At 36.6% G+C, this 17,139-nt stretch overlaps 2 protein-coding genes and 2 long non-coding RNA genes across 6 annotated transcripts in view; 2 read left to right on the top strand and 2 right to left on the bottom strand.

Annotated features, from left to right (window-relative positions):
- The window catches only part of LOC125872635 (TMV resistance protein N-like), a 363,550-nt gene that overhangs the window by 58,001 nt on the left and 288,410 nt on the right, over nt 1-17,139 (bottom strand). The window lies entirely within an intron of this gene.
- The window catches only part of LOC125872634 (TMV resistance protein N-like), a 360,886-nt gene that overhangs the window by 82,443 nt on the left and 261,304 nt on the right, over nt 1-17,139 (bottom strand). The window lies entirely within an intron of this gene.
- Nucleotides 1-17,139, top strand: part of LOC125872687 (uncharacterized) — a 150,830-nt gene that overhangs the window by 72,976 nt on the left and 60,715 nt on the right. The window lies entirely within an intron of this gene.
- The window catches only part of LOC125872686 (uncharacterized), an 88,783-nt gene that overhangs the window by 47,612 nt on the left and 24,032 nt on the right, over nt 1-17,139 (top strand). The gene's annotated exons all lie outside the window — the stretch shown is intronic.

Raw genomic sequence — 17,139 nt, 5'->3', positions numbered from 1 at the left:
AGACCTACGGACCGTGGATCGAACGACGGTCCGTGCTGGTCAACCGTAGTTCATGTCAGAGGCTGGGTAAGGAGGTCTTGATCCACGGACACAGACCACGGACCGTGGTCTGATCTACGGACCGTGGGTCTGTCCGTGGGTCGAGACTTGGTCAATTTTTCTGAGCTGGCTGGGGAGGGGTTGCAGTGGTGAACCACGGTCCACCAGCACGGGCCGTGGTCTGACCTACGGTCCGTGGATGGTGACCGTAAGTTGCACTTGAAATTTCTCAAAATCTGCATTTTTGGTCTGTTTTGAATACGGGGTGTTACAATTTAGATCAAGGATAACTTATCTTATGAGGAGATTCCTATTCAAATTTTAGATCATCAAGTTCACAAGTTGAGGACAAAAGAAGGAGCATCAGTCAACGTCCTTTGGAGGAACCAATTTGTTGAGGAAGCTACTTGGGGAGCTGAGGAGGATATGAAGAATAGATATCCACATCTCTTTGAATCTGGAGGAAGTGCAGAGGAAGGTACTAATTCTCTTCTTAGTACTCTTAAAATTTTGAGTGAGCATGTTGTTTGTTTGCATTTGCCTGTTGGGTGTTTGAACTTAATGTTACCACCCTTAGCCTAGTAAGAATAATCTCATTTGAGGACGAATTTTCCCAAGGGGGAGATATTGTAACATCTCACAATTTGAAATAGCTAGGAAGAAGCTAAGAACTGGAAATAGTCATTTTTGGAAATAATGGAAATTTGGAAATTTGTTTAAGTTAGGAAAAAGTTGAGTTTTGGCCAACTTCAAACGGCCATAACTTCTAGCTCAGGATGAGTCAGAGGTACTTCCAGATATGGTAGAAAATATCTTGGAATGATCTTTCCAACGCTACTAAGTTTGCACGATTGTGAGTTCTTATGAGTGAGTTATTCCCTTTGGAAGTTGGGCTGTTGGATTAAGGCAAGTCTAAATCCGGATTTTAGAAGGGGAATCTTTTCCTTACCTAATTATTCTAATTCGTTTTTAGGAGTTTAATTGGGGTAAAGTTAGATTTCAGTCAGTTTTAGAAAAGTGAATTTCACGCTAGGGGTTGGAGAAAGGAGAAGAACGTTCAAGATTCGTCAAGATTAGCTTGTGAATTTCGCCGGGGGTGATCCATATAAGGTATGTGAGATCACATAGCGTTGGGTTAGTTCACCCACGTGCCAATAATGATTTATTTCAGTGAATTTAAGTTCTTGAAAGCTTAGAAATTGAGTTCTTGATGGGTATGTTGAAGTTCTATTAAATTATTGATTTGTTGAAATCAATGAGGAGTTGTTTGATCTGAATCCGTGATTTTAGGTTTGATTTTGAGTAGAATCTGATGTACTTTGAACATTTAATCGATTCTAAGTGTTTGGAGAAAGGACCCATGGAGTTTAGAGGGTTTAGAGCTGGAAAACGAAGAAGAAATTTCGTCGGTCAAAATCTGGACATGCCTCCGCGTCGGGGACCCACTCCCTAGAACAGAGAAAAATCATTTCACGTCGCGGAACGGTCACAGACCGTTCTACCTCAAAAGTTATTTTCGAAACCAAAAATTAAATATGTCTCCGCGTCGCGGACCCACCCTCAAATATTGATTTTTGGTCTTTTCTCATGTTTAGCCATCCAAAATCATTCCTAAACATCATGAGATCTTTCCAATCACAAATCACAATCCTTGAATCCATAATTCAATTCAAGGACCAGTTAAGAGTCAAGTCAAGAGCAGTTAAGATCAAAGTCAAGAGAAGTTCTTAGAGTCTTCCAAAAGTCTTTTCCAAATGTTTTAACTTTGTTTTAAGACTTAAAGTTCAAAGTTGAGTAAAGAGTAAAGATTAAAGTTTGAAGTTCATTTCTTCAAAAGTAAATGGGGACTATGTATTCCCAAAAGAGTTTAAAATGTTTTCACATTTAAAAAAGAAAGGAAATCTCGATTTCCAAAGAGCCTTCGGGCTAGTTTTCAGAAAAGAGTAATCGCTTTCTAAATGAAGCAAGATGGGAAACTTTAATTTCCAAGATAGCCTTTGAGCTAAGTTTTGAGCACTAATCTCAAATCACAAAAGAAGTATGTTTTTAAACATAAGAGCTAATATTATATTATTTTTGGGAGTAGTATTGAACACCGATATGGGGGAGAGTTCAGACAACTCACAACCCCCATAAACCATGTAGCCACCATGAGTAAAAAAGGGTCATACTTTTTAGATGATTACTTTAGTGCTTTTTAACATAGACTAGTGGATCCACTTAGTAGTTCAGGTTCTATACCCTTGGCAAGGTATATGACGGCCCTGGCAGCTTGAGGCAAAATGTTGTATCATCACAATAGCTCTTACGTGATGGTTGTCGGTTAGAGAAACTCCCACATAAGTAATTGTATTCTTATATACACAGTTTATTGTATTTTTACATACATTTTTAGAGTTATAGTGTATCTTTGCATACACACAGAGTTGACATCATGTTTTAAACAACTTCTTTTATATTGCATTGGTTTTAAACTGCTTTATATTGAATCGAGTTCAGTTATGTTGAGTTGAGTTGAGCCAGGTAAGTTCTTCAGATTCCTTTCAAGTCTATGTTGTGTTTAGCATTCCAACTCGCATACTCGTACATTCAATGTACTGATGCTAGTTGGCCTGCATCTTATTATGATGCAGACACAGGTAACTAGGATCGACATCTGGCGCATCGTTGATCCAGTGAGCACTCCAGAGTCAGTTGGTGAGCCTTCTTGCATTCCGAAAGACTCATTTTATTGCTTTCAATTTTATTATTAGTTCATTAGGATGTCGTGGGCCTGTCCCGACATCCATGTCAGTTGTTTAGAGGCTTCATAGACAGACAGTCAGTTAGTTAAATTCATTCACCATCATTTTGTTATTGGCTTATGTTCAGATTTGAGTTGCCATTTTGGCTAAGTTAAATGTTTATTTTAAAAACATTATGAGTTCAGTTTTAGGCAGTTGAGTTATTTAGCATATGAATCCTTTTCTTAATGCTTAAAGTCTTCCGCTGAGTAAGTAAGTCAGGCCAATGGTTCGCTTGGGGCCAACAATAGTTCTCGAGTGCCATCCACGCCCAGGGTGTAGGCTCGGGGCGTGACACTATATTAATCAGTGTGGGTTAGTATAATGGGCAATGGATGCATTGCTTAGGCTCATTAAGTAATAGTTTGTATTACTTAGTTTAGAGATTAGGAGGTTAATCTTTATGTGTGGTTGTAAACTGGTTTTTACTTTTGCTTTGAGAAGATTAGTGAAAACAGTTTGAAAAGTCCTGTGTGACAGGTCGTGGTTTTACTCCCTTGAGCAAGGAGGTTTCCACATAAAACTCTTGTGCCTGATTTACTTTGTGCTATTTATTTTCGACACTTTTACTTCTGCACTGTTATTCAGTCGAGGGACCTGGTCCCATTGTAGTTAGTGGACGCATACATTCCAACACGTACACTCTTGATGAAGAGCCATGTGATTATATCCTACTGTTTTGTAATACAATCCACTGAAAAATGTATCTTAATATGCATGATCAAAGAAGTAATACTTGGCTTTATTAGTTACTCCATCCATTTCAGTTGTTTGTATCAATTTAAAAAAGAATCTCTCTTATATAATTTTTACACGTCTCTTTAATTTCAATTTTACACGTAATATGTTTCAGACCACAAGATTAGAGAACATTTTGATACATTCTACATATCTTTAATTTATGACTACAAGGTTCAAAAGTTTTCTTTACTTTCTTAAATTCCGTGTGAATAATCAAAACCAGACAAACAAATTGAAACGGAGAGTACTTTTTTTTCCTTGACATTTAAATTGCAAAAACCCCGGTAGAGCTTGATTGAGCAATCAAAACCCAATATCAAAGGATCGGAAAGAACATAAAACTAATATTTATAAGGAGAAACATAAGAATAATGAAAAAGAAAAAGGAAAACGATGTACCTGAATCCTGATATATAACATATATGATGGGTTGCTCGATGTTCGTGTCCTCTTTGAGCTCAAACAAATAACACTACCTCTGGCTCATTTTCCACTTCAAATCCATGGAAGCAGCATACCCCATTGTTTCAATAATTATGTGACATAGTCTAACATTGAGTGATTGAGACAAGGAGATACTTAATTAGTCAAGGTGTGCTTCTTACTTAGTATTAAACTATCATATTCTGCAACTTAATAAGATACAATTCACCAAGGCTTATAGCCTAAAAGGTCGATTTTTTTTTTTATCTAGTTGAATAGAGTTTCTTTTTTCATTCGATAAATAAATCAAATTTTTCACAAAGTGCTTGGACTAATATAAAAAGATGGTTGTTTAAGATTTTTCAAGAAATTTTGTCAATTGTATTTTAAAGAAATGATTTTCTAAATAATTGGATTTTACTCCACAAGAATGGAGTGGCTTTTTTTTTTTTTTTTGAGAATTCAAGAAAAGGTTATGGTGAGACAAACTATTTATCATTATGATACGATGAAAATGAATTCATAAATAATAGGTGAAAGGTAAAAAATAATAAAAATTTATCTACATTAAATATTTATACTAAATTAATGAATGAGTCTATGATTGTTTGTAGAATTAGAGCTCTATATTTAATCATTACTTTTAATCGTAATACTGTCTTAATTGTGAAGTGTATTAGTATAATCATAGAAAATCATTTCTTTTGTTTTAGTCAAAGAATATTGATTAACTTAGATTAGCATCTTCTTTCTTAAGAGTTAGAGAACAATTTTTTTTTTTTTTTAAAAAAAAAACTGAATTATCCTAAATATTTATAATTGTAATTAAATATGGCATAATTAAATAGGGTCAACTTTACCCTAGGATAAGTGTAGTAGCAGCTTAAAACTCCCAAAATATTAAGGCCTCAAAAATTGCCCATGTTGTGTATAATTTTTTTTTAAAAAAATCATGGGTTATGGACTGTCAAATGTGTGGACACTTATAAACTATTGACGGTTGAATCAAATACCTTATTATGCATATTTCTTTCACTAGGGAATTATAGTGATCACTGCTCCATCTAAATTGAAAAATTGAGCACTTAAGAGACTTTTTCAAATAGTCAAAACCAGACAAACATATTGAAACGGAGGGAGTAGTTTCTTCTTTTGCTTGACATTTAAATTACTAAAGAATCGGCAGAGCTTGATTGAGCAACCAAAACCCAATATTAAAGGATCGGAAAGAACATAGAACTAATATTTATAAGGAGAAACATTAAGAATAATGAAAAAGAAAAAGGATGCACCTGATACAGAACATATATGACGGGTTGTTCAGTGTTCATCTCCTCTTTGAGCTCAAACAAATGACTCTGCCTCTGGGCTCTGTTAGACAGCAACAAACCAAATAATAGTACATTTTCTATAGACCCCAAAATCATAAATAAAGTAAAGTAGGAGTGCCCTGGCTAAGACTCAAACCTCTGACCACTAGACTTTCCAACTTAATTCTTGAATATTAACAGTGTTTTAGTGATTGTTAACGATGGGTGTAGACTTGAAGGTTAAATTATTATTAGCTGAAGATGATAAAGCATAAGAAAAATAAATAGATCGAAGTCTTAATCACATCCAAGCTGATTTGTTTCCCACCTAGTGCCTAGAATCATCTCTGGGCCCCGACAAATATGAATTTGTGTCGGTAAATCCTATTTTGAGGGGTAAAGTGCTTCCTACCAAAGGCGACTCCATTCTTAGGGCTCGAATCCAAGAGCTCTAGGTTAAGGTTGAATGGCTACTTACCACCCTATCACAACCTTTGGTGGTGCCTACTATTGCTCCCCAATATACACACAAGTGTACGTGGTCGCGCAAGTAATATAGATTCTTAAAGAAACGAGTTATCGTTCCCAAGGGACTTATGATCAATTTATATCTAACACTTAATTCTACAATTAAAAGTAAAAGTAACCGTTTAAAAGATCGTGATGATTGATAACTAATACTAATTATGCACTAAATGAAAGTAACCAATTGTGAACGACTTTAATATGATGTTTCAAACAAGTAAAAGACAATTCCAGGGTTGCAGCATATAGCAAATCTCAAGTATCATATTCTTGGCTTAGAACTAATTTCAGTTGTCAAGTTACTGATTTATAGGGTTAATTATATGAGTCGGGCTATACACCTTTCGTCGCCTACTCCAGTTAGCTATCTAACTACATCATTGAGCGGGGATAAATAGACTAACTTACGAGCATTTATATTTCATCCTATTGCGTAACCAAGCAAGGTATTCATCCAGGCGTCAATCCTGAACGACCGAACTCTCTATATTCTCTGGTCTATCTAACCTAATAATGACAACCGAGAATTAATTCAAAAACCTTAAATAATCGACATTCAATCCGTAGCTACATCCCCAGAATTAAGGCGTTTAGCCACTCATGCTATTAGAAAACCACAAAATACAATTGTTAATGTGATTTTCGGAAAATAGAAGAGTTAGAAGATCACAACCTATTACAAATGTGGATACTTGCTCTTGCACACCCAATAAAAGTCGAACCACGACTATGGAGCCCTAAGGGTCTATTTATAAGAGTTGAAAAAGTTGGAGACAAATCCTACTACAATTAGGATTCTTATTTAATGATTTTTAAGCTGGAAAAATCGGCAGAAGGGTGGGGCTTCGCGCCTCCAACTCGCCTCAGAATTCTTCATTGTGGCGCGGCGCGCCTAGCCAAGCAGCGCGCCTGAAGAAGTGCTCTGAATTTTGGGCAATTGGTGTGTCGCGCCTAGCAGTACGTCTCAAAACCGCTTCAAAACTATTCATTTTATCATGATAGATCAAATGAACTCCCCACTGTCTCACAATGCACCCATGGATAGATGCCTCAAATAGGCTATACTGGTTAATGTCTCCAACCTGTAGTGAAGAATACAATGGTATGTAGGCGAAGCAAACACACCAGCCATATGTTCTAGATGCTGTGCCCACTTTACATTCTTTCTCCATCACTTTAAGGTCTTTCAAATGATCATTGCATATCAATTTGGCTTTGATGAAAGCATAGTCATACTTCTCAGATAGTCCTGAATCAGGACTGCAGACACCTGCCCCCATGCGAGTCACACAGCATATAGCAAAGCCCTTGAACTTATCATTATACCAATTAATGGGCAGTTTGAACAAGATCTTTTCCTCGACACTCTGATGCATAAACCACGTGGGGATTGCACGTTCAGGAAAGACAATGGAACAAGTTACCCTATGATCAGAGTTAAGAGAGGAGAAGATCACATCATCCATATTGTTTGATAGAAACAAACTGAGAATCTCATCCGAAATTGAGCTACCATTGCTCTCCTCTGTATAAGATTGTCGATCAAAACTATAATTGGTGAATGATACCAAATTCAACCTTGGGTACATCCGTAGGTTTGCAATACTTTCTTTTGCCAAAAAATCTTCTACATATAATTCCTCTATACTCTTAGGAAGTTTGGGCAGTTCCTTAAGTTCCTGACAGTGTGTAATATTGAGATATCGAAGGTGAGAAAGTCGGCCGGAGATATCGGGCAAATAAATAAACTTATTTCTGCTCAGGTTCAGTTCCAATAAAGAAGTTACGTTCATAAGAGCAGCAGCTTGGTTATCACATAAATTACATCCACTGAGATCTAAGCTTTTCAGTTCCCTCAAACCATGAAACATCCTGGGTAATATCAAACTGCGAGCACATTGACGCTTAACCTTCCGCCCTTTTCTTAATGATAGGATCTTCAGTTTGCTCAAGTTTCCAACAGAATCTGGTAGTTGCAAAATGGAAGTGTTGCCAGCATAGAGCTCCTCTAACTGGTTTAGATCACCTAGATTTTCAGGAAAAATTGCAAGTCTTGAGCAGCCTTTCAGAATCAAAATTTTCAGTTTTCTCATCTCACAGACACTGGCTGGGAGTCTTACAAGATTTTCACATGATCGCAAATCAAGCAATCTGATATTACTGAGCTGTCCTGTTGATGAGGGCAATTCCCAAATTGCAGTACGTGCCAGAAGAAGCTCTGATAGCAACTCCATATTCCCTTGAATTTCTGGAAAATTTTTTAACTTCTGACAACCTGAGAGGTTGAAGCTTTCTAGAGATTCCATTTGAATACTACTTGGTAAAGACTTGAGATTTTTGCAGTTTTCCAGATTCAAGAAGTTGAGCTTTTTGAGATTTCCAATGGATGGATGAACTTCAACCAAACTTACACAACTTTTCAGTATAATCTTCTGGAGGTTTGGAGTCTCACAAAAATTGGGTGTTCGGAGTAAACTTTCTGAAAAACTTAAATTGAGGATTGTCAACTTGTCAAATGCCTGTTCATAAAAGAGAAGGAATAGAAACATCAGCTTTAACTGTCATTTCTTTTCTTTAAATATGATTATTTTTTGAAGGAATGAACAATACCTTTGGTTCCTCGAAGATTTCAACAAGAGAACTAAAAGCCATGCTGAGCCCAACTAGGTTTCCTGGTTCAAAATCTGCTGGTAAAGAAGCAAAAGTGTAGTATGACCAATCAAGCCATTTCAAGTTACTGGGGAGATACTCAATAGGGTCACAAATAGGGTCATGAAGTCGGGCCTCCTCCCCTTTGACAATGAGTAACCTTAGACAAGGCATGTTTCTGAAAGCTTTGCTCCACTTGCATATATGACGGTCTGAGCCAATTGGTACCATTATGCCTTTAATTGACTCTGTCCTCTGGAAAAGAAATTAAAGTAACTTTGTTAAACAGAACATACTTCCAAGCATAGAACCTATTTTCCTAAATATACAAATCTTTGTGGAAATAAGAACCTATTTTTCTAAATATACAAATCTTAATTTATATCATTTTTTGTTGGAATTAGTAGGGTGTACTGAGGTTAGGATAATACTGGTAGTATAAGATTTATATCTGTCTTTGCATTCTAAGTTCAATCAAAATAATTGAGAACTTCAAATATTCCTACTTCCAATTCCTTTCCATTATGAACCGATAAGAAATCCATTCTCCAATCCATATAAGGTTCGATTTGGCATATGTTTACATTAGGAGGTATTTCCCAATCAACCAAAAAAGCTAAAATTTGAACTTATCAAAGAATATCCCGTAAGAGGGAGAAAACTTTGTGACAAACTATTTAACAAGACAAATCATATATCATATCATATATATCCTTAGGCCCGCCTACGTGGCGCCACCACACTCCAGAATTCCCTTTTAATTTATTTATTTACAAAATTAGCCTTCCCTTTCATGAAAAGTTATGACTTTTATGAAAAGTTGTGACTTTTATGAAAAGTTACTTTAATGAAAAGTTGCGACTTTAATGAAGAGTTGTGATTTTTATGAAAAGTTGTGACTTTTATAAAAAGTTGCGACTTTACTGAAGAGTTGCGACTTTTATGAAAGGTTGTGACCTTTACCCAAGGGTTGCAACTTTTCCAAATAGTTATAACCTTTCTAATAAGGCACAATAAACATTTGTTCACACTACCCTTTGTTGTTTATAAATAGATGGATTTCCTCTCATTTTAACACAACGAAAATTCTGAACCTCCTCCTTTTCTTCTTCTTCACAATTAAATATTTGTATATTTTTTACTCATGTTGAGTGACTCACTGACACTATTGCTTATGTTACAGATCATGGTATTATTTTTACAATCATTAATTTATAATTTATGCTTATGTTATTAAGGCTAAATGATAAGATGTAATAATTTTCATTTACCTTTACATTATTAATGTTTGTTACTACGTAATCTTGTATGCAAGATAATATAGTGTTTAGTTTTAATCTATGATAGGTTTTAAGTTTATAAATTTCATGATATAAAAGAGAACCTTAGGCCAGTCTACGTGGCGCCACCACAAACCATAATTCCCTTTTAATTTATTTATTTACAAAACTAGCCTTCCCCTTTCATGAAAAATTGTGACTTTTATGAAACGTTGCGACTTTTATGAAACGTTGCGACTTTTATGAAAAGCTGTGACTTTAATGAAAAGTTGTGACTTTAATGAAAAGTTGCGACTTTAATGAAGAGTTGTGACTTTTATGAAAAGTTGCGACCTTTCCGAAAGGTTGCAACTTTTCCAAATAATTGTAACCTTTCCGATAAGGCACAATAAACATTTGTTCACACTATCATTTGTTGTCTATAAATAGAGGAATTTCCTCTCATTTTAAAACAATGAAAATTGTGAACCTATACTACTTCTTCTTCACAATTAAATATTTGTATATTTTGCTTATGTTGAGTGGCTCACTGACACCATTGCTTATTTTACAAATCCTGGTATGTAGTTTTACAGTCATTAATTTATGTTTATGTTATTAAGGATAAATGATAAGATGTAATAATTTCATTTTCCTTTACATTATTAATGTCTGTTACTACGTAATCTTGTATGTAAGATAATATGGTATTTTAGTTTTAATGACGAATATATTTTAAGTATTATTTTATAAATTCCATGATAGAAAATTCTCACGCGAAGCGCGGGTAATTTTACTTGTATTACTATAAACTAGTTCCAAATTGTCATCAACAAAAGTACTTTCAAGGGGGGAAAGAAAAAGAAGTAACAACAATAAAAAAGAACACAACAAATTATTGTGAATGTAAATATATAATAAAATCACTACATGAGGAAGAGGAGGAGAAAAAGATGATGGCATATTCTACGCTAGCCCTCATGTGGGTACTTTGGAGGGAAAGGACCAGGAGAACTTTTGAAGAGAAAGAACATGAGTTTGTACAATTTAGGGCTTGCCTTTATTTTTGCTTGATTTTAAGAGCACCCACAAAGTTCTTGTAGGAATAGATGATTGGGTGTCATTGGCAGAGAATCGTTTTTTTTTTTGCAGCCCATTTTTATTTGCTCGGTGATGGATGATCAATTGACGTGGAAAATCCAAGGTGAGGTGTCATGGTGTATGTTATTTAGATATGACATACTTTTGATTGACGAGACTGGCGGTGAAGTTAACGCTAAGTTGGAGGTCTGGAAAAAGACCTTGAAGTCTAAAAGGGTTCAGGTTGATTAGGACCAACACAAAATACTTAAGTGCATGTTTAGTGGCGTAACACACGAGGCAGACATTAAAGTGAGGCATGATACCTAGGTCATCAAAAAGAAAGGAAGTTTCAATTATCTTGAATTTATTATCCAAAGTAAGGGGGAGATTGAAGATGATCTCACACATCATATTAGTGCGGGGTGGATGACATGGAGGCGAGCTTCCAGACTCTTATATGATAAGAAAGTTCCACCAAAACTTAAAGGCAATTTCTAAAGAGTGGTGGTTAGACAGACTATGTTGTATGGAGCGGAATATTGGTTGGTCAATAACTCTCATATTCAGAAGATAAAGTTATGAAAATGAGGATGTTGAGATACATGTGTGGCATACAAGGAGAGAGAAGATTAGAAATAATGATATGCGAGACAAGGTAGGAGTGGCCTCGATAGAGGACAAATGTGGGAAGCGAGGTTGTGATGGTTCGGGCATGTGAAGATAAGCAAGGATGCTCTAGTGCGGAAGTGGGAGAGGTTGGTTATGAATGGTTTCAGGGGAGGTAGAGGTAGGCCGATGAAGTATTGGGGAGAGGTGATTAAACGGGACATGACACAACTTTAGTTGACCAAGGATATGACCTTAGATAGGTGGTTATGTAGGACACGAATTAGGGTAGAGGTAGGTTAGGGAGTTGAGTATTATCTCACTTATCCTTCCATACTAGTAGTCGTAGTACTACTCTGGTTGTCTTTTTGTTATTCGATCTGTGTTGCTATTAAATGTTTCTTGTACTTCAATTATCGTATTATTTTGTTGTAGTTATTTTTCATTGTTAAAAATGTTTTGACATGCTTTCTTTACTATTTTGTCATGACTTTCACTTTCGTTTTTTTTTTGGGAACAACTTTGAGATTCTTTTACTTAATTCTAGGATCTATTGGAAACAACCTCTCTACTTCTCAAGGTAGAGGGTAAGGTCTACTAACACTCTATCCTCCGTGGACCCCACTTGTGGGATTACACTGGTATGTTGTTGTAGAAGTCCATCACAATGACAAATAAGACCTATGAACAAATAGAAGTTAACACTCATTTTCTATTCAACAATAAATGTTCAAGATGATAAAAATCTAAAGCTACAAAACCATAATTAGAACTAGAACTCTGGTAAATGGATATTGAATAAGCTAGTCTAGTTGAAATCTTTAGATGGCACATCCAGTAATCTATGAAACAGAATATGCAATTGTAATGACCGGTTCACGTCGTTATAGAAAAGCCAACGGGGAAAATTTTTGGGCCAGAAATCTTTTTCGTAGTAACTTGGAATTTCCCAACCTAGTTCAGATTTGGACGAAATTGGAGTCAATAAGGTCTAGGGAAATTGGTAACAATTGGGTTATCTAATTTTGAATTTGATCCCATGAGTGATATCTTAGACGTTAAGGAACCTGTACGACTTTACAGAATTGAATTCGGGTGAGTAGAACTCCTGAAACTGATCTTAGTGTGAACGGGTAGTTTCTGAGTATCGTTGGTTGAAGGTGTGTTGTAAAATGGGGGTATTGAAATTATTAAATTTGCTCAATATTCCGTGCAAGCCACTATGGTGGGAATTTGTGCCGCCAAGGTGGGGTCGCTGTAGCGGGGTGGTACCGCTGTGGCGGGACAGATGCGACTTAAGTCGGAAATAAACCTCACATTTTATTCTGCACTTTTCGACTTTGAGAGCTAGGAGACGACCCCAAGTGCGTTCTTGACCATTTTTCACCATTCTTGAGTCTAAAGGTAAGGTTTTAACTCCTCGAATCCGTTTTTCGATCCGTAGAACGTAATCTAATGGGTAATTATCGATGGTGAGGGTTTTGATCTGGAAATCATGGTGGAAAAAGCCCTAATCTGGGTATGGGGATTATGAGTTTAACCTAGGATTGATATTATTGATATAATCTAGGTAATTACGCGTTGTTTATTCATCCTAGCATTGTATTGATTATTTGTAGACCAAGAACAAGCGGAAAGTGTGACATCTTCCAAGTTGATAACTAGAAAGACGCTTAAAAATTGGAAAATTTCATTTTTGGAAAGAATTTTAAAAATCTGGAAAATTTGGTAAAGTATGGAAAAAGAGAGTTTTTGGCCAACTTTGAACAGCCATAACTCCTAGCTCATGATGAGTTAGGTGTAGTTCCAGTTATGTTTGGAAAGCCCTTGGAATGATTTTTCCAACGCCTCTGAGTTTGCTCGATTCCGAGTTCGTATGAATGAGATATGACCTTTGGAAGTTGGGCAGTTGGCAGGGAATTTAGTCCGAAAATTTTCATGGTATTTTGGTCTTTTCCCTAACCAATTCTTTTGGTTATATTAAAGTGTAAGACTGATTTTAGATCAGTTTTTCCTTTTTTTTTAAAAAAAGTGAGAGTTAGGGCTTTTGAGAGAAGAGGAGAAGAAGAGGAGAAAGAGAAGATCAAGCAAGGTTTCGTCAAAGATCGTCGTGGATATCATCGGGGGTGATCCCTACTAGGTATGTGAGTTCATAGTATTGGGTTGGTTCTTTCCCCCACACGCCAAACTCCTTTTATTTTAGAGAAAAGATTGGTTGTGTTGCTGAAGTTGTTGGTTGTGTTCTTGATGTTGTTGATTGTGTTATTGAAATTCCTTGTTGATTTGGGACATGTTTTCGGATGTGTTTTTGAGTTGGAATCTATTGTATGTTGAGGGGTTTATTATTCTAAGTGTTTGGGGCTGGAACCTTTGAGGTTTAGAAGGTTTAGAGTTGGAAAAAAAAAAGGAGAAAAGTCGAGTTTACTGGGGAAAGGGGTGACGCGTCGCGCCTGCCAACGCGCCCCAAAAGAGCTTCTGAGCTTTCTCCCTTGGGGCACCACGCCTAGCAGTGCGCCCCAGCAGTCCTTCTGAGCTTCGAGGGCTGGCGCTCCGCGCCTTGCAGAGCGCCAAGGATGCTAAGTTTCCCCATTCTTTTCACACTTTCTCATGCATGTTCCTTGGTATTGTACCTATGTTTCATAGTTGTTTTCAACGCTCCAAGGTACGTCTAAACGTCAAGAACTCATCCATAACATGTGATCAAACACCTTGAATCCATAATTACAATTCAAGGAGAGTTAGTTTCTAAGTCAAGTGAAGTTAAGAGCTAAGTCTAAAAGTTAAAGAAGTGAGTCCAAGCAAGTCCTTAAAGTTGTTCAAGACTCTTTATTGAATGTTTTAGCTTCTTTTTAAGGCTCAAGTTTCAAGTTAAGTAAAGAGTATAGAGTTGAGTTCATTTCTCAAAAGTTATTAGGGAACTATGTATTCCCAAGGAAGTTTTTAAATGTTTTTACATTTGAAGTAAGAAGGGAACTATGATTCCAAAAGAGCCTTTGGGCTAGTTTTCAAGAAAAAGGAACATCATTTCCAAGTGAGCCTTTGGGCTAAGTTTTGAGTAATTATCTCAACTAAAGAAAGATGTGTTTAAAACACTTAAGAGCTAAAGTATTTTTGGGAGTAGTCTTGAGCACCGAATTGGGGACACGAGTTCATATTAACTCAACTCTCCATAAGAACCATGTAGCCAACATGGGATTTAACGGGTCATACTTTTTAGATGATCACGTAAAGTTAAGCTAGTGGATCCACTTGGTAAAGTTAGCTTCCTTTATCACGACAAGGTATAGGATGGTCCTTGGGCAACGTGAGGTAAAACGTTGTATCTGTCGGTTAGAGAAACTCCCACAGCAGTAGAAAGTGCATGGTTCCTCGAGAAGTTTTGCTTAGTGTGGATGGGGTATGGGACTTCATTCATGCATTGCACCAGTAGACTTTAAGAGGAATCATGGTATTTTTATGATATTATAAATATGATTTTTATGTCATGTTTTAATAGTTTTACAAGCTTTATATATTGCATGTGTCTTATTGCTTTATATATTGAGTTCAATTATTCATGAGTTGAACAAAGCCAAGGTAAGAGTTCCTTTGTACTCCTTTCAAGCTTAAGTTGTGGTTTAGCTTTCCAGCTCGCATACTCGTACATTCAATGTACTGATGCCAGTTGGATTGCATCTTATGACGATGCAGACGCAGGTACCCAAGATCAGCATCCTGCACGTCGTTGATCCAGCTGAGCACTCCAGAGTCAGTGGTGAGCCTCTGTGCATTCCGAAAGACTCGGTTGTTTTGTTCTCTTAGTTTTGTCTTATTAGGATGTTGTGGGGTCTATCCCAACATCCATCTCAGTATTATAGAGGTTGCATAGATAGTCAGTCAGTTAGTATTGAGTCTCTCATCTATGTATATATGTAAATATTCTATTTTGAGACTCGAGTTGCCTTTTTGGGCCAGATTTTTATTAGTTAAGTTGTTTTTATGTCCTTGCATTGCATTGAGTTATTCTATTGAGTTAGGTTTCCGCTGAGTTAAGAAAGTCAGGCCAAGGGTTCGCTTGGGGCCAGCAATGGTCTCCAGTTGCCGGTCCCGCCCAGGGTGTAGGCTCAGGGCGTGACAGAAAGAATCCGGAAAGGGAAGGATCATGTTTCTTAAGGGATTCAAGTTTTGTTCGAGATAGGTAATGGTTGTGATTTCATGTGGTGTGATGTATGTTTGTTCTTGCTTCATTATAATACGTGTATGTATGTGAATGTTGTATTATTGATCACACTAATTGTAAATGAGGATAGATGAATAATGAATGCCATGAATCATTACTTGATTATATGGTTATGAGAATGTACTTTGTGATTGTGATTGTGATTGTGATTGTGGCTTGTTGAATGGATCGGGTGTTGTGTTCCGACACACTAACTTGGATCGGTTGCCACGTTCTGGCATAAACATGAGATCGGTTGCACGTTCCGGCATAAACATTGGATCAGGTACCACGTACCGATACACTAATAGTTTGGGTGTGGGTTCCATGAGAGGACCATTGATTTGACATAACTGTGATATTTGAAAATTGTGAAACTATTTGTTGTTCGTAAATGATATTGACATTGTATATGTTCGGTGTATGCAAGTTATTATTGTGTTATAATGACTTATATATGTTGCACTTAGTGGGATAGCCGTGTGATCCTACCAGTACACTATGGTTGTGGACTGATACTGCACTTGTTATTTCTTTGTTGAGTACAGAGCATCTTCAGGCGACAAACCTCGCTTGGAAGATCAGTGATCATTTCGAATTCAAGGATGAGCCAGTTCTTCGGGGCTGCCACGAGTTCTCTTTTCTGTCTACGTCCACATTTCGGACTTAGACTAGTACTTTAGTTAGTCTTATGTTTGGTTTGGGGTTGTACCCTTCTTGTTTAGACTTATGGTTGAACTTTAAATATTTTGGTATGTTGACTTTCAGGTTCTAGGCGTTATTTCTGCAAATGTTAGTTTTGGTTGTTAGACTTTTGTTAGAGTTTATGAGACCTTCCTATCTTTTCCTTAGCATGTAAACCTGCTTCCGTATCTTTAAATGCCTTAGTTGTTTGGTTCTTTGGTTAGCTAATCAGTATTAATGGTTCTTCCACTGGAGGGTTAGTGTGGGTGTCAATCACGATGGTCTAGGTCGTGACAACAACTAATCTTCCTAATTGGTGGCTACATGAGACATCCTTGTGTGCAAAGTAATATGGAAAAACAAATTTGAAGCTACGAGGCCATACTTGTTGCCAAGATAATACATTATTAAAGAAAGGGATAATACATATATTTGACCTTAAACTTGGCTTCAAATTTTAACTTTGACCTCCAACTTTCATAGTGCACAAACAAGCACTTTAACTATCCAACCTTTTAATAAATAAACACGCGATTTTTGGAGCCAAGAGCGTGAAATGCAATCGCTGCCACGTGTATTAGTGAGCCACTCAATGGCTGCCAACTAATTAAACACTTTACACGTCAATTTTAGAACTAAAAAATAAATAAAAATTAATTAAGGGTAGAGTTGTCATTTCAGCATTTTTTTCACTGTTGTGTGCCTAAAAATTACTTCTCACTCGCGCAAAATGCGTGCACGTCACGCGTTTTGCCAGGTAAGACACGCGTGTTTATTTATTAAAAGGTTGGATAGTTAAAGTGTCTATTTGTGCACTTTGAAAGTTGGAGGTCAAAGTT

This window comes from Solanum stenotomum, chromosome 8, assembly GCF_019186545.1.
Source record: "Solanum stenotomum isolate F172 chromosome 8, ASM1918654v1, whole genome shotgun sequence".
Taxonomy (NCBI): Eukaryota; Viridiplantae; Streptophyta; class Magnoliopsida; order Solanales; family Solanaceae; genus Solanum; species Solanum stenotomum.
This window is presented reverse-complemented; position numbering and strand designations above follow the sequence as displayed.